Source organism: Argopecten irradians, chromosome 4 (genome assembly GCF_041381155.1).
Source record: "Argopecten irradians isolate NY chromosome 4, Ai_NY, whole genome shotgun sequence".
Lineage (NCBI taxonomy): Eukaryota > Metazoa > Mollusca > Bivalvia > Pectinida > Pectinidae > Argopecten > Argopecten irradians.
Genome location: NC_091137.1, coordinates 45,903,052 through 45,922,212, shown reverse-complemented (window position 1 = coordinate 45,922,212; position 19,161 = coordinate 45,903,052). Strand labels below are relative to the sequence as shown.

General features: G+C 36.0%; 1 protein-coding gene across 1 annotated transcript in view; it reads right to left on the bottom strand.

Annotated features, from left to right (window-relative positions):
* Positions 1–19,161, bottom strand: part of LOC138321833 (poly(rC)-binding protein 3-like) — a 223,302-nt gene that overhangs the window by 86,364 nt on the left and 117,777 nt on the right. The window contains exon 5 of the mRNA XM_069265822.1: positions 10,649–10,773. The gene's annotated coding sequence lies outside the window, so the exon portion shown is untranslated. The remainder of the gene's footprint in view (positions 1–10,648; positions 10,774–19,161) is intronic.

Below are 19,161 nucleotides of genomic sequence, written 5' to 3'. Positions count from 1 at the left end.
GCCTAGTAATAGGCAGAGTCATGTAGGTGATAAACCAATAACTAATGAAGCAGAGTCATGTAGGCGAAAAACCAGTAACTAACTAAGCAAAGTCATGTAGGCGATAAACCAGTAACTAACTAAGCAGAGTCATGTAGACGATAAACCAGTAACTAACTAAGCAGAGTCATGTAGGCGATAAACCAGTAACTAACTAAGCAGAGTCATGTAGGCGATAAACCAGTAACTAACTAAGCAGAGTCATGTAGGCGATAAACCAGTAACTAACTAAGCAGAGTCATGTAGGCGATAAACCAGTAACTAACTAAGCAGAGTCATGTAGGTGATAAACCAGTAACTAACTAAGCAGAGTCATGTAGGCGATAAACCAGTAACTAACTAAGCAGAGTCATGTAGGCGATAAACCAGTAACTAACTAAGCAGAGTCATGTAGGCGATAAACCAGTAACTAACTAAGCAGAGTCATGTAGACGATAAACCAGTAACTAACTAAGCAGAGTCATGTAGGCGATAAACCAGTAACTAACTAAGCAGAGTCATGTAGGCAATAAACCAGTAACTAACTAAGCAGAGTCATGTAGGCGATAAACCAGTAACTAACTAAGCAGAGTCATGTAGACGATAAACCAGTAACTAACTAAGCAGAGTCATGTAGGCGATAAACCAGTAACTAACTAAGCAGAGTCATGTAGGCAATAAACCAGTAACTAACTAAGCAGAGTCATGTAGGCGATAAACCAGTAACTAACTAAGCAGAGTCATGTAGACGATAAACCAGTAACTAACTAAGCAGAGTCATGTAGGCGATAAACCAGTAACTAACTAAGCAGAGTCATGTAGGCGATAAACCAGTAACTAACTAAGCAGAGTCATGTAGGCGATAAACCAGTAACTAACTAAGTATTAGGATAAGCTACTAAGCAGAGTTATGTAGGCGATAAACCAGTAACTAACTAAGCAGAGTCATGTAGGCAATAAACCAGTAACTAACTAAGCAGAGTCATGTAGGCATAAACCAGTAACTAACTAAGCAGAGTCATGTAGGCGATAAACCAGTAACTAACTAAGCAGAGTCATGTAGGCGATAAACCAGTAACTAACTAAGCAGAGTCATGTAGGCGATAAACCAGTAACTAAATAAGCAGAGTCATGTAGGCATAAACCAGTAACTAACTAAGCAGAGTTATGTAGGCGATAAACCAGTAACTAACTAAGCAGAGTCATGTAGGCAATAAACCAGTAACTAACTAAGCAGAGTCATGTAGGCGATAAACCAGTAACTAACTAAGCAGAGTCATGTAGGCGATAAACCAGTAACTAACTAAGCAGAGTCATGTAGGCAATATAAACCAGTAACTAACTAAGCAGAGTCATGTAGGCAATAAACCAGTAACTAACTAAGCAGAGTGATGTAGGCGATAAACCAGTAACTAACTAAGCAGAGTCATGTAGGGATAAACCGAACTAACTAAGCAGAGTCATATAGGCAAAACCAGTAACTAACTAAGCAGAGTCATGTAGGCGAAAAAACCAGTAACTAACTAAGCAGAGTCATGTAGGCGATAAACCAGTAACTAACTAAGCAGAGTCATGTAGGCCATAAAACCAGTAACTAACTAAGCAGAGTCATGTAGACGATAAACCAGTAACTAACTAAGCAGAGTCATGTAGGCAATAAACCAGTAACTAACTAAGCAGAGTCATGTAGGCCATAAACCAGTAACTAACTAAGCAGAGTCATGTAGGCGATAAACCAGTAACTAACTAAGCAGAGTCATGTAGACGATAAACCAGTAACTAACTAAGCAGAGTCATGTAGGCAATAAACCAGTAACTAACTAAGCAGAGTCATGTAGGTGATAAACCAGTAACTAACTAAGCAGAGTCATGTAGGCGATAAACCAGTAACTAACTAAGCAGAGTCATGTAGGTGATAAACCAGTAACTAACTAAGCAGAGTCATGTAGGTGATAAACCAGTAACTAACTAAGCAGAGTCATGTAGGCGATAAACCAGTAACTAACTAAGCAGAGTTGAGTAGGCGATAAACCAGTAACTAACTAAGCAGAGTCATATAGGCCATAAACCAGTAACTAAAGAAGCAGAGTTATGTAGGTGATAAACCAGTAACTAACTAAGCAGAGTTATGTAGGCGATAAACCAGTAACTAACTAAGCAGAGTTATGTAGGTGATAAACCAGTAACTAACTAAGCAGAGTCATGTAGGCGATAAACCAGTAACTAACTAAGCAGAGTCATGTAGGCGATAAACCAGTAACTAACTAAGCAGAGTCATGTAGGTGATAAACCAGTAACTAACTAAGCAGAGTCATGTAGGCGATAAACCAGTAACTAACTAAGCAGAGTCATGTAGGTGATAAACCAGTAACAAACTAAGCAGAGTTATGTAGGCCATAAACCAGTAACTAACTAAGCAGAGTTATGTAGGCGATAAACCAGTAACTAACTAAGCAGAGTCATGTAGGCGATAAACCAGTAACTAACTAAGCAGAGTCATGTAGGCGATAAACCAGTAACTAAAGAAGCAGAGTTATGTAGGCGATAAACCAGTAACTAACTAAGCAGAGTCATGTAGGCGATAAACCAGTAACAAACTAAGCTGAGTCATGTAGGCCATAAACCAGTAACTAAAGAAGCAGAGTCATGTAGACGATAAACCAGTAATTAACTAAGCAGAGTTTATGTAGGCCATAAACCAGTAACTAAAGAAGCAGTCATATAGGCAATAAACCAGTAACAAACTAAGCAGAGTTATGTAGGTGATAAACCAGTAACTAACTAAGCCGAGTTATGTAGGCCATAAACCAGTAACTAACTAAGCAGAGTCATGTAGGTGATAAACCAGTAACTAACTAAGCAGAGTCATGTAGGTGATAAACCAGTAACTAACTAAGCAGAGTCATGTAGGCCATAAACCAGTAACTAACTAAGCAGAGTTATGTAGGCGATAAACCAGTAACTAACTAAGCAGAGTCATGTAGACGATAAACCAGTAACTAACTAAGCAGAGTTATGTAGGCGATAAACCAGTAACTAACTAAGCAGAGTCATGTAGACGATAAACCAGTAACTAACTAAGCAGAGTTATGTAGGCCATAAACCAGTAACTAACAAAGCAGAGTTATGTAGGTGATAAACCAGTAACTAACTTAGCAGAGTCATGTAGGCCATAAACCAGTAACTAACTAAGCAGAGTTATGTAGGCGATAAACCAGTAACTAACTAAGCAGAGTCATGTAGGCGATAAACCAGTAACTAACTAAGCAGAGTCATGTAGGTGATAAACCAGTAACTAACTAAGCAGAGTCATGTAGACGATAAACCAGTAACTAACTAAGCAGAGTCATGTAGGCCATAAACCAGTAACTAACAAGCAGAGTCATGTAGGCGATAAACCAGTAACTAACTAAGCAGAGTCATGTAGGCGATAAACCAGTAACTAAACTAAGCAGAGTCATGTAGGCGATAAACCAGTAACTAACTAAGCAGAGTCATGTAGACGATAAACCAGTAACTAACTAAGCAGAGTCATGTAGGCCATAAACCAGTAACTAACTAAGCAGAGTCATGTAGGCGATAAACCAGTAACTAACTAAGCAGAGTCATGTAGCGATAACAGTAAAACTAAGCGAGTCATGTAAGGCCATAAACCAGTAACTAACTAAGCAGAGTCATGTAGGCAATAAACCAGTAACTAACTAAGCAGAGTCATGTAGGCGATAAACCAGTAACTAACTAAGCAGAGTCATGTAGCGATAAACCAGTAACTAACTAAGCAGAGTCATGTAGGCAATAAACCAGTAACTAACTAAGCAGAGTCATGTAGACGATAAACCAGTAACTAACTAAGCAGAGTCATGTAGGCGATAAACCAGTAACTAACTAAGCAGAGTCATGTAGGCGATAAACCAGTAACTAACTAAGCAGAGTCATGTAGGCGATAAACCAGTAACTAACTAAGCAGAGTCATGTAGGCAATAAACCAGTAACTAACTAAGCAGAGTCATGTAGGCGATAAACCAGTAACTAACTAAGCAGAGTCATGTAGGCGATAAACCAGTAACTAACTAAGCAGAGTCATGTAGGCGATAAACCAGTAACTAACTAAGCAGAGTTATGTAGGCGATAAACCAGTAACTAACTAAAGCAGAGTCATGTAGCGATTAAAGTCCATGTAACTAATAAGCAGATATGTAGCACCAGTAACTAACTAAGCAGAGTCATGTAGGCCATAAACCAGTAACTAACTAAGCAGAGTTATGTAGGTGTAACCAGTAACTAACGATGCAGTTATGTAGACAATAAACCAGCAACTAACGAAGCACATGGATATACAAGCTTTTGATGCCATGGTTACAGTGTTTTTTTTTTTATAGAATCATATAGTCAAAGAGGGCTGGTGAATATTCAGGAATGCTCAGGGGATGCTGATGGCAATATTGTGAATGCTGATGGCAATATTGTGACATATTTCATGGTTATATCTTTCAAAATTGACCAAAGTTGCATCTGGTGCCTATCTTTTTTTAAAGACATAATGAATTTCATTAACTATTGTAGTCTTTTGGAGGGAACAATAGTTTAATCTGATATCATTAGGCACTGAATTTGTTAAACTGGACAGCATTATGAAATTGGTGTCCTAGCTACTGGGGAACTACATAGTGTTCATGCAACAAGGTCACTGACTGTTGGAATCACAGCTGAGCATCAACCAATCATGTACAAGTTTGGATGTGTCGGACAGCTCGTGAGTATTAGATGATAACCACAATTTACTGGTCGAGCCACCTGATACATTGGACATGGACCTAATGAAAACAGATGAACCATGCTGGATTTGGAAGAGGAAAATTTTGTATGTCCGCTATCTGTCTTCCGTAGACGGGATTGGTGACAATCGGAAAACCTGCTTTTAGATTCAGTAACTGCGACATCCTCAGCATTAGACGGGTGTGTTGGGAAGCCAGAATTGTCAGTGTGACAAGGGTTATAAATCCACGCAGAGAAGACCTTGTGAGCGAGCCACAGATTTAAACTATTATCTACTGGCGATTCATAGCTGGTCTCCAGAGAGATGAGCTGACCGGCTGTTTTACAAGGACGACTAATGTTTTGACTTCCGACACGAAAGTTAGCCAACAGAAAAAAACATTTCCTCATTGATTCTGTGTAACTGTTGCAGTTAACACAAAAACACGAAAAATGGAGATAATATTTATTTCGTGTCCAAATTATATCAATCCAGGAAAATTTGATAATTTTATCAAAAATCACAGTGATTTTATTTCAAGATACTCAACTTGAATTTCACGACAAATATAGATTCAGAAAGAGCATTAAATTATTAAATTAACATTGATAATGGTGTAATTTTCAGGTTCTGGTCAAAAGCTCAAACTTTGATATACATTAAAGAAACACACCTTTGCGAGAACCAATATCAAAGAAAATGGATGTAGTTAAGACAAAGCAGAATTACAGTCAAGTATATATATATATCTGGCCCGTTCATTATTAAGCTCTCTAATGCTTCTACCAAGATTCTAATCAAACTTGTTAGCTCAGTAATTGGGAGGTTTAGATATAAATCTTAATTTAACCTGTTAGCATTTTCCTCGATCCATTGTAAGCATTAAGCACTTCAGTATTTGGTACTCTACATATTACCTCACTTCACTTAACACTCGTGATATCTCGGTAAACAACATTCTGTTGGAAAGGTTAAAATACAACTGTGCTTCTCGCTCTATCATGCTGTAAGTGCTTTTTCATTAAAAAAAAAGTGCAGGTTTTTACCTCAACATTAAAGAAATTGTGTCTTTCCCCACAGAGTTAGGTGTTTCGAACACATTTATTTTTCTGCCTGCAAGTTTGAAGACAAATACTACTCCCTAAATGGTTTTTAGAAAGTTTCAGTAGTACGGTGGCTTGCTCGAACTTGCCTATTTCGGAATGTTTCATATAAATCTTCATCCAAAGTTTTTAAAAAAAAAACAATGAAGGAAGTTAAGTTTTCCACATACTGTAGAGTTTTCAGCTTTTTGGCCCAAAAAATTATAAGATTGTTTTCACTATATACCTTAGTGGAAATTATTCTTTATTAAGAAACTCTAAATGTTAGTCTTTAAACAAGCTTTTATACTGGGATGGGCAGATATATGTAACCTAACTTGTTTTAGCAAAATCTTGAAAAGGTCTCCGATTCTAAAACTGTAGATTTCACATATCATCATTATTTTCAGAGGTATAAAAATGCCAACTCTCTAATTAAAAAATTCCTTGACTATGCACACTGCATGAAATGATGAACTAAGAATCATTTGAAATATCATTGGATAGTTCAAATAATTCTAAGTTATTCAACAATTTTGTGAAATGTTCACCCAAATTTGATCATAATAAGCACCCCTTTATATTTTCAAGCTCCCTGCATGGATGGGTGGGCATTTATTGGGTCAAATATGGTAAGTTGTGATAAAAATTTGAAACAAAAAATCAAAACAAAGCCATAATCCGTTAATCAGGAAATCTTCAGAAAAAGACACCTTCATACATCAATGTATACTGTTTTATTGATTTTCATAAGAACTTCAATCCAATTAAAGGCATCAGTGCTTATATGACAGGATAAAATGCCACATGACAAGGCAAATATATAAAGTCCTAGTTAACCCAGTCATATGTCTTACAAACCACGTCCGCCGTAGACTTTGTCAGCATGCTCGCACAAACAACACATTTTCCTGGCAATATTTCATAACGCTAATGATAATATAAAGCTAACAATGTTCTAAAAAATCGTGGTTTGCTTTTGCCGCCTTAATGGGCACTTCCTTATATATCGCCAACATAAAAAGCCATCGTGAAACTCAATAATTCCGGGGTCGAGAATATAAAACATTTTGTCACCACAGATTTCGCACTCGTTAACATCTATCTGATCGGTGCTATCTGATTGGATCAGATGCTTGACCTAACGGCCAATTAACGATTTCGCCTGTGATGGACACACAGAACAGAATGCTGATTGAACCTAAAACATGATATATTACCTAAATCAACCAACATATATATAGGAACCAGAGTCTTTGTATAACAATCTATAGATTTCTTATAATCCTGAATTAGCAACTGTCGAAGAATTGACGGATTCTTGGAAAGCCCAAATGTGATGATTTAAAGTCTATCTAGGTATAGTAATTCACTATTCATTTATCATATGCCATAATGTCTTTCTGGACAAGATCATAGGTAAAAGTACTGAATGAAATGACGATCCATCTTAATGGCTTAATCCATCTTAAATATGCTATTTGTGGACATACACGAGTTTCTAATACGGCGATAAACCATGTATAGTTTTTGAAGAGATCCTAATTGAAATCCGAAATTAATATTAGAATCATGAGCAAGAGAAGAGATGTAACAAGTAACCATTCTTTTTCATCAATTTTATGAGGGCATCAAAATTTAAAATACACACAGAGAAAAGGAAAGGTTTCATTTTACAAAACTAAGGGCTATAACTCCAGATAAAGTAATGTTCACATCCAAGAGCCACAGGAGTAATTTTTAAGCTATATATTACATTATTTCTGATGTCACCAACTTATCAAAATCTCCATGGATATACAAGGTCAAAGTTCAGATCTTTATTCTACATAGAATGGTATTATTTGATAATATTTTGATATCACAGCTATGTAATTATATCATTGTTCATATAAGTATTGTCTCAACGTGCAAAGCCAATTCCGAATATTATAAAGTGTGGATTCCCATGGCAAATACGTTCTGATGTAACGACACAGGCCGTAATCCTTAAGGACACATAGAATCATGAGTTCTGGCCGTATCATTGGACAATTGGCAATATTATGGACATAATATACGTCTACTGAATACGATGTGGTCCTATAATTCTATGTTTTGTCAATTTACACCTTGACCTGCCATGAACTGCCATATAGCTGTCTGATGGGCTCAATATAGGTCTTCTTTTACATCCACCAGTCAAGGACACAAGCTCCATGTATATCAGAAAAAAAATTATCAGGAGAAATGGAAAAATACTCCATAGAAAGAACAAATTCATGGGCTTAAAATTTTCAATCCTATAAAAAATATATACATAAATTCTTCATAAGGCGAAATATGTTCTAGATGGAGACATTTTCCTCAGAAAAGAACAAAATTCAAGAGCACGAATTCCATACAAGGAAAACATGAATATTTCCAGAAATTTCTTACGTTGTATAAGAAGCAATGGTTGATTTTTCACTGGTTTGAAAAGGAAACTATTGAAAACTGGATATAATATGTCATAAAACAAATCCAGTCACCAAAGATCAATAAAAAGTCACTTTCATTTTGAAATTAAACAATAATTTACATCTAATAGTGCATTTTAAATTCACTTAGCATAATCTTCGCAGATTGAAATGAAACATTGACTGTGACCGAGTCCTATAAAGCCATTCATTTTTCCCAATAAGAAACTAATTAACTCAACCAATCAGAATAAAGATTGTGGCTTTGAATGCTCAAATTCAATATCATCCAATCAGAAACCAGAATTTTCAACCAATAAGAAATGAGTGAACTCAACCAATCAGAATATTGATTGTAACTTTGAATACTAAAATTCTGTATTATTTAATCAGAAACTTGTAATCTCAACCAATCAAAAGACTACTTATTGAAACTCAAATCAGACGCAATTAAAGCTAGATCACTTGCAATCAAATGTTTTAACATTTCAAAACGCGAGACATACAACAAAGCATGAGGCAATTTAAACAACTGTTAATTTTTGCTTTTGTTATATAAAACATTAAGAATTCAAACTTTGAATTGGGTACTATCTGTACTTATATTTATTTGATTTTACAGCACAGTCTTTACATTATCAACAGAAAAATAAATACAATTAGTCCCTTTAAAGTCCTTACAAAACATTTAATTGTAAAATAATATAAGTCTCTATGTGTAATATTTAAAGGTTAAAAGAAATTGACATTTCTTAAAGAACATACCAACAGACATTAAAGCGAAGTCATAATCGTGAAAATTTCAGAATTAAATGATCATACACTATTATTTAAGTTTACCCAATATCCCTAACTACTCTATACACTTTATACCTTTTGGACGGCAGATGTTTTACGATGCTGAAAACAATTCGCCATTTTAAGGAGAATACCAGGGCCTTAGAGCTCACTTGAATTACAACTGCCTTCAAATCGAACACTAGAAAGACGTTTTGATGTCTTCCACGATATTCAGCATTTTTACAGCTGTACAATAAAGATGAACGCCTCGGTGACAGAAACCAATATTTTTGCGGAATTTAGGTCACATGTTTGACTTGGGGAGTCTGGAGAAGTAATGTTTTTGATAACTAACACCTGTTTAGTTCTCAGTAATCCCCAGATCACACCTCCAGCAACAGCATCATTGGAGACAATTCCTATCGGTAATTAGTCTTCCCATGTTTTTCACAGAACACAATTTGCATTCCCTACACAATTCAAAATTTCTGTAGTTGTCAACAACGAGCAAAACAGGACCAAAGGAAGAACATAGCTTTTTACTCTTTAGAACAGCCAATGTGAGAATTCAAAATTATTCAAACCAATAAAATTTTATGAAAATCTTCCTCACTGCCTTCTCATCAATGCATATTTCTATTCATATTTTTTGTATTTTGATATTTAATTTAGAAGTTTTAGCTAAAGAGACGTCCATTTATCAATAATGATATATTTCATCGACACTGGTAGTAGTCCTAGATAGATAAAACAACGACGGTTTTAACTTGTAAAAGTGGTTGTCGTTTGTACAATCATTTAAAACAGTAATGAAATCTACAAAAGACAGTTCACAATGTTACCATTTCTCTCATGCAGTAACGTGACTTAGTAGCTGAATCATTCTTAACATTTCTACGTAAAATACTTTCATTAAGTTATGTTTGTATTCATGATGAAACTTCACAATTTTCCTTATTTGGAAATGACAGGTCATAGCTATATGATTCAATTTACCTTATTTGGAAGTGAAACAGCTATATGAATTGATTTACCTTATTTGGAATTGTCACAGCTATATGATACAACCTTACTTGGAAGTGTCACAGCTAATTATGATACAACCTTATTTGGAAGTGTCACAGCTATATGATACAACCTTATACAACCTTATTTGGAAGTGTCACAGCTATATGATACAACCTTATTTGGAAGTGTCACAGCTATATGAATTGATTTACCTTATTTGGAAGTGTCACAGCTATATGATACAACCTTATTTGGAAGTGTCACAGCTATATGAATTGATTTACCTTATTTGGAATTGTCACAGCTATATGATACAACCTTATTTGGAAGTGGCACAGCTATATGAATTAATTTACCTTATTTGGAAGTGTCCAGCTCTATGAAACAACCTTATTTGGAAGTGTTACAGCTATATGATAAAACCTTATTTGGAAGTGTCACAGCTATATGATACAACCTTATATGGAAGTGTCCAGCTGATATGCTACTCCTTACCTTATATGGAAGTGTCACAGATATTTTAAACTCACCTTATATGGAAGTGCCAAACAGAAATAATGACTCACCTTATTTGGAAGTGTCACAGGTGGGATAGTTTGGCACTTAAGGACAAACTGGTTAGGTGGTACTTCGTATCCATCTGGGCATGGTCGTGTGAAAGTAGGTCAAGGTCAAATGCCAATTGAGAGGTCTGCAACACACGAAATGGAAACAATATATATATATATGAATCATTTACAGCAAAACCTGTCTTAGCCACCACCTCTATATAAAGACCATCTGCTTCATAAGACCACTTTCTTAGGGTCCTACATTGACAATTTCAACATATAACAACCTGTGTATTAAGACCGTTTTTCCTTTGTCCCCTGAATCTACTCTTTGATCAAGAGCCTAATGTGACTTTAGGGTGAATGAATTATCAATCACTACAACTGTAGAGTTCAGAAATTATCACCATTACAAGATTTATAACACAAAATGAACCCCTCGTAATATCAACCTTGGTATTGCACTAATATCAACCTTGGTATTGCACTGCACATCAACTTAAGGTAATACAAGCATGCACATATATTGCAGATTTATTAACATATATCTTTAAAGATTTGGGAATTACCAGTCTGGCCAGGAACTGAACCTAGCAAAATTAAACCTAAGTTAAAACAAATGTTTCCTTTTGTTGGGAGTGCAAATGATTATATTTTCAATTTATATATGAAACATATTACCCAGCAAATAGCTCCCATCCAGAGGAGAAATAAAGGTCAAAAGTGGTGGTGGTGGTGGGGGGGGGTCTTATTTGCAGACAACCCCCTTGACAACATCTAGTAGGTCGCCATCATGGGAATTTTTGAATGTTTGTCATATGTTGAAATAGTTGTAAGTCAGGTAATGGCAAGATGTTCTGGCATTGATGATAATAATAAAGACAAATGGATAAAGTTAACATATGTGGTGATGCCGGATCAGTATAATGGGGAAGCTGAAATGGATATCCAACCTTGGTCATAATGCAAATGATATGGGTATCCAACCTTGGTCATAATGCATCTATAAACGGTGTCAATAACACTGCTATAGATGATAATATATCACTACTAGACCCCAGTAAAGATAATCAAAATCTTGTTTCTATTGTCAACAAGCAGCCATGTTGATCTATGGAAACTGGTCCAGATTAGCAGAATAAACACCCTCTCCCTCTAGGGCGAGCTCCCCCCCTCCCCCCTATTAATACAGCTGTAAGTACCCTCTCCCCCTGGGACCAGCTCCCTCCCCCCTATTAATACAGCTATGCTAATGAGATAAGTGTGCGACCATCTTCACTCGTTAGCCTTGTCCAGATGTTTAGTCTACTGTTACGTCTCATTTCCCAATATGTCCATTTCCAAGCATTCAGATAATCAGCTCATCTTGTACTAATTTTAATGTTTGGAAAAGAAACATTCTTAAATTATGAAAACAATCACCATTTGCTTCTGTGATTTCTGCAGATTTCTTAATTGGACCCTCGGATAATCCCAACATTTATTTCATGCTCAGTCCCAAACCTTCCAGATTTGCAATTTCTGTATTATTCATTTGAAAGGCAAATATGGAGTAAAGACCACCTCTGTATAAAGACCCCCTGCTTTATTTCAAAGAACGTTTTCTTGGGATTCCAAATGATCAATTTCAACACAATTTGACCAATGCATAAAGACCACTAAGAAACATAAAGACCTTTTTTTCTTTTTCTTTTAACTTTTTTGTGATTTAGGTAGACTAGTTTAACTGTATATAATATATAGAGACCACAGCAAACATCCATTAGCGAAAATCTGTCATTGCCTACAATGCAGTCACATTGTATGGTCACAAATTATCAACTAAGCCCCAACTGTCTTCTGCTATACTGTCAAAAACAAACCAGGAATTCTTTAAACCTGGATATTTCCAATTTATGTTGAATAAACCTTTACTTCTTTCAATCAAAAGAGCCACCATTGATTAAGTCATTCACCCCTGCAGACACATTTAGGCTCTTCTAAATCAAAGACTAGATCGGTCCATTATGAAATTTCAGGGGTGGAAGAGTTGAATCAGCTTTGGCAGCACCCTGTAGAACATATTTCGATATTAGGGCACTCATACAGGTACAATAGTACAACAGACCGCTATCAAAAGCCAACATGCCATAAAGTAATAATTGTGATAGACAGTGGGCTTCAGATACGACGGGATCCTTATTACCGGGGGAAACATGAACTCAAATTATGGACAAGAAAATGCCTTGACGATCTTTGTCAAGTATGAGCTATCAATTTTTTTCTTTGATAATTTGAACTTTTATGAAATCCAATAACAAATCCCGGGTGTACTGTTACTATTGACAGTTCTGGTCAGAATTAGATATGTACATGCGGGCACATCTATAATGGAATATGAATGGTATGGACAAAATACCAAAATCAGAGAAAGCTCAGGCTGTGAATGCTTCGAGGAAAATTCTTCAACACTATTTGAAAGAAGATATCAAAATGTCTCAAGATGGAAAATTTTAGCAAAATTTAAAAATGCCAACAGGTGTGTTAATTATTCATTTTCATTAGAGACCAGAATGGAATCCTTCTGAACTTAGATTTTGCACAGTTGTTAAATTTGGCGGTTTAATATTCAGAACTTATTCGCGAGGGTTTATTTTCGAGAATCACACTGTAGTCTTTGAATATGTTATTTAAGTGACAACATGTACTTTGCTCTTATGATTTGAAAAATTCTGCAAGGTATTATTAACTTTCGCGAAGTAAGTTGAATCCACAAATTAACGAAATTAAAACAGCTCTGAATATAGGCCACTGTACAATGTTTGTACTTTCAAATCAATCTCTTGTATCGGGATCATTCTTGGAGGCCTTTCTGGAAACTGAACTTAAACACAGATTACCATTAGAAATATGTCTGTGTACGAATCGATAAATACATTTGCTTATATAAACCACAAAACGTCATGTAATAACAAAGTTAGGAAAGTACTCGCAGCTTTAAACCTAGCCCAAAATTTTGGTTTAGTGTAGGAAAATTGGCTGTCAGAGACGAGGGTTCCATTTTCTGTCTCGGGAACAACCAAAGATCAGGGTTTTCCAAGAAATCGCCTGTATGACCCGTATGATAATAAAAGCTGATTCCCTAGGGAGCCGTGCAGTGCTTTCCTTACCTACCCTTAGTGTCATGTACTATGCTTCTCATTTGCACTCTTTGACCTTGACGTATGACCTGCTCCAGCAAGATGTTGATGCTTGAGTAGATCAGAGAAAAAAAAGCTTTTAAACATATTAAAAGGACTGATTTTTATTGACACTCTAATGAAGAAACATGTCATCAATTTGAATTGCATGTTCAAGAATATATTTTCGGAAAAGCTAATTTAGTAAGTTGTTTTTAATCAGAGGAAATTGTATTGATTTGAAGCGTGCCGATTGTGGATACTAGACGTATAGCATGACTTACTCAGATCAGCCATGATCCGAGTAAATACAGAGAGTTTGCCTACACACATCCTCCACATGACAGTCAGCAGGGACGCGGCCCAGTGGTTAGTGTGAGGGTAGGAGGTTTTACAGTCAAAAGCATTAAGAATTACTGGCTACCGGAGTCCTTTAATAGATCAATCAATTCACTAAAATAAACAAACCATTTTCATGATATCAACAATCAAAACTTTCATACCCACCTGAATATGTCTGCTACATACCAATTCCCCGACCTCCAATGTTAGGTTGGGATGGGATGCAACAGAAATGACATGTTCTGCAAGACAGTCAAGGATGTCACAATGTCAGGTGAAGAAGGTCAAGGTCATCTTGTACTTTACAAGGTCAGTAAACAATAAAATTCAAGGTCCAGAAAATAAACACCAATACTGCCCACTAATTACTGTAATCAGATTCAGGAATGATGATTGGCTAGCAAAATACTCTTATACTGTATAACGGTCAGCCATTCAGGGAGGTACCTAACGGGGTATGCATATCCCTTCATAATAAACATGCATGATAATTTACTAGAATATGCACATGTATGATATATGTCTAGTCTAACACTATTATACAGTGAATAACTCCACAACACTATATATACCTCCATGTAGAAGATTAGATTGAATGTTGAAATAGACTTGGGATAAATGAATATGATAGGTAGTCCACAGGTTTTCATCAAACTTTGTTAATATAGACTAAACAGATATAAATTCCCCTAGTGAGGGCCCCTTAACTTTTTAATTACACTAATAACCACATTTCCTCTGTAATTCCCCTTCACTAATTTATCACACTAATAACCAAATTCCCTCTGTGAGGGCCCCTTCATTGATTTATTAAACTATTGCCCCTGTGATGGGCCCCTTCACTGATTTATTACACTATTTCCCCCCTGTGATGGGCCCCTTCACTAATTTATTACCCAATTACCCCCTGTGATGGGCCCCTTCACTAATTTATTACACTATTTCCCCCTGTGATGGGCCCCTTCACTAATTAATTACACTAATAACCATATGTATAACAACTATGCTACTTATTACACAGATGTACTGCAGTCATTGGACAATAACCCACAAAATCTCAAGTACCATCATTACTTGGTCTGTTTACCAGGTATGTATAAGCAATGCCCCCACCCCCCTCAACGGGGCCACCTACAACTACAGAACTAAATACAAATGTCATACACAATCCCATCAGATATCTACAAGACAAACATTTTTGATAAATCCCCCTTTAAATATTTAAAATTCTATTCTAAATAATACACTTCTTTTAAGGAGTCTTTTATTTTATATTTTCCTAACCATCCGCTCCCCTGCTTTACCCCCACAGGCCCCTCCCCCTATCCACTACTCCTAGCCCTACCCCATGATTATTATATTTCTATCTTTCTCCTTTAGCCTCTCACCCTCATCCCAGAACCATAACACTTCTGTGACAACGACAATGGGATAGATTCTCTCCTCCAATACTTTCTATTTTGCTAATGCTGGAGGTGGCATGTTGCCAAATTTTTGCATCAAGTCACCATTCCTCCCAATAACATAATACCTTGTGATTATTTATATTGTGTTGTAATTGAATGCACATGGTGCACAAGGTCAGGTCAAGCTAGTGAAGCCTTCAAAGGGAGCAGTCAGGATAGAAATCAATCCTATAAATAAAGGGAAGCAATTTACACAGGGGAGACAACTTTCTGAGGACAGGGGCCATAACTCACATGTGGTACCAACAATTATCAAGTTTAACAACACAGGATAGAGAGTTACCTTAACACAAAACAGGGGAGATAATCAACACAAGTAGGAAAGGAAGGCAAAACAGGGGAGATAATTGATCCAAGAATGGAAATTTAAACAAAGAACAGGGAGATAATCAACGAAAAGCAGGTGGGATAATCAACAAAATACAAGGGGGACAAATGGCAACAATTTCTAAATAAGAATTGATGAATCTCCAGATTAATAATTATCAAAGTTTTACTTTAAAATGATTTTGAAATAAGTTATAGAACTCGAGCAAATCACTTTTGATGGTCTGAATGCAAGCATGCAAGGGTTCTTTAGAGTAGGTAGAAACTGTAGTTTCCAGAGAAAACACAGATGATCGGGCAGTTGACCATCTAAATATTCAGATGGTTAAATATAAATTGTATGTGTGAAATATCTTCAGTATATAAAAGTAAATCATCACAAAATCTTTTATTTATAATAACAGGCACAAAGTGCTTGCCGTAAGTCCAATTGCCGTAAATCTATTAACAAAACGTAAAAAAAGTGATGTCACAAAATCCTTGTCGTGAATCTACATAAACTTAGAGATGAGAAGCCCTCAATCATACAATCACCGTAAATTCCTAAGCTTGATTTTTGTAGATGTCATTTCCATGAAGAAACGTTTTCTTGGCACCCGCACATGTTCTACATCCATCAGAACTAATGATAATGGACGGTTTTGTCACTAATGCCGCAGATTAGGTGTAATGGGAAAAATATGGGTGTGTACCAAAGTCCCCCTATGTCACTGCTATAGAGGAGGAACCAGCTTGATGGTTTAATTCCATAGAGCTCGGAAGAAACATTTAGCTCTATTTACTCACAAGGACATTCCTTTCATTAATCACAACTCCAATCAAAGTTTTTTCTCTCGCTGAAAATCTTTGTCGCCGACAACTACTTTGTATCAGCGGCACTCAAGAAAATAGATTCGCTGAAATTTTCTGTTAAAGACATTTATATTTCTTTAATGTTTGATGATGTTTTTTAATCCTTCTCTCTGGATGTTATTTATTTATCTTTTTTTTTTTTTTCAACGTGCAGTTTTCTCAGTACATCTCAACCGAGTGGAAAAGTTCTTTCGTCAATCAGTACGAAAAGTCAAGACCTGTGTCTGCTGCAATTACAGCGAATATCAGGACTATAGACCGAGGTCATACTACATATAACCAACAGTACACCTGAACTCCATTTATATTAGTCTTGTAAGATCTACTAATACAATCTCCATAAACATCAAATGACAACAGCCATTTCCATAATTTGCCACCCTCCATCATTTTTCTTTCTAACATCAGACCCAGAAATGCAAAAAAAAATGTGTTTCATGCCCCAATAATCTTCTTTGTTTAGTCCTCAAACACATCACCACACATGCCAGCACACGCGTAATAATCCACATGTGGATACATCATTACATGTATGAACCAAGAATCTGCACAGCAGGAATATTGGACCACATCATACGCCATTTCTTCTGAAAGAGTAAATCACTTTCATATGCTCAATAATCACAAAGGATAAATAAATATATATGACAAACCAGAGAACTGTTATTGGCACTGCTGGCAGATTTGCTGTGTGGAAATAAAACACCTTCTACTCAACCAATAGGTGGTTACCCAAGGAAACTACTCTAGAACATATACAGAAATATGCAGTGCACATGGCATCAAAGTTTAAAATTCATATAACAAAAGTTATTTTTGACCATGACCCCCAGTTTCAAATGACCTTGATACCATACTTGTGCATTGTCCGTAGGCTACAGCCTTGACCACATAGAGATTGTTCAGTTTGATAGGGACAGCATGTGACCTGATAAATGACCAAAAAAATCTGCCAAAATCTTCAATGACAGATCAAATCAATTGTTGTCTGATGTCAGGTCTAGCCATGCATGCACCCCAAACAGACTGTCCGTCCTAGTCCCTCCCCCACCCTCACCCCCTCCCCTCCCTCTCTGCATCAACCATGGCCAATTTCTGTAGCATCCCATATGATTTTGATTATCCCGACAATGTGGCACTTATCATCGCGATTATAAAGGCAAAACTCTGTTGATGAAAAGCAAATAACCTCCCCTCGTGTGCCCATAACTCCACATCGAAAATATGACATTCCGGACGGTATTGCATATGGTTGATCTGAATAGTCCAATGGACGGAGTGATCGTAGGTATTTTGTGTAGGCTGCCTTTGATTAAATACGAGCCAAGGAAAAATTCACTGCATCTACATTGATATTTCTCGGCATTGCTTGTGACAGAGAAAAGTCTTGAACCCATCTCCATGACGATCGAGGCCGTAACATAAAACTGCATGGGGTTGCCATGTGAAGATATTGCACTAACTTTACAATTTATTTATCTAATAGATATATGTTGTGGATATATGTTGTATTATGATTTTTGTTGAATGGTCAAGTTTAATATTGTACTTTCATAGCAGTCATGCCATGTAATCTTACCAAATACCATTAGATTGGAAGTCTTATATGCATGACAACCAGCAGATTTTAATGACGTCATATTGTAAAAACATCACAAACTGTCATGCTGGTGATCATATAAAATGGCTGCTGAAAGGGTTGTTCAATATTTCTTGTTAAAACATGTTTATTCTATATAGAAATGAAATATCCATAAAGATTTATTCAGAAATCTTATCTAGCAAGTCATGTTGAATTTGCTTCTATCTAAACATTGAACTTTCAGTTGGCATTCATCCTACAATAACTGCCAACTGAAGGCAGTTCAATGCTTCATAATCCACAACCATCCTGATGCGAGTCATTAAATAAATCTGATCATAAACACCATATTATGTCAGAATTATGTGAAACTTATTTACTGTTACACCATAAATTTCTCTTATTTATCTTGATTATTTATTAATTTATTAACTTATTTATTAATTAGCTGCAAACAGAATCCAAAGTGACATTGATCCATTTATGATCATTGGGAAATTTAATTCACCTATCTAATTAAAATATTTATAGTTTTTATCTTTATAACCAAATTTCATCAATTTTAAACGATATTGCTCACAGTAACCATGCCAACTAGCGTCAACAATTAACGTGAGCAAGATGGACAGTAGTCATCGGAAGCTCTACGTAATCAAAGATGTTTAGTTTGTGTATATGAGCTAATATACTTATGTAACAGTTTATAGTTAAGACTTTGTAACTTCCATTTTAATTTTTGAAACATCACTTTTTAAAGATGCTCCACCGCTGAAAAATGGTATTTTTGCACTATCAAAAACA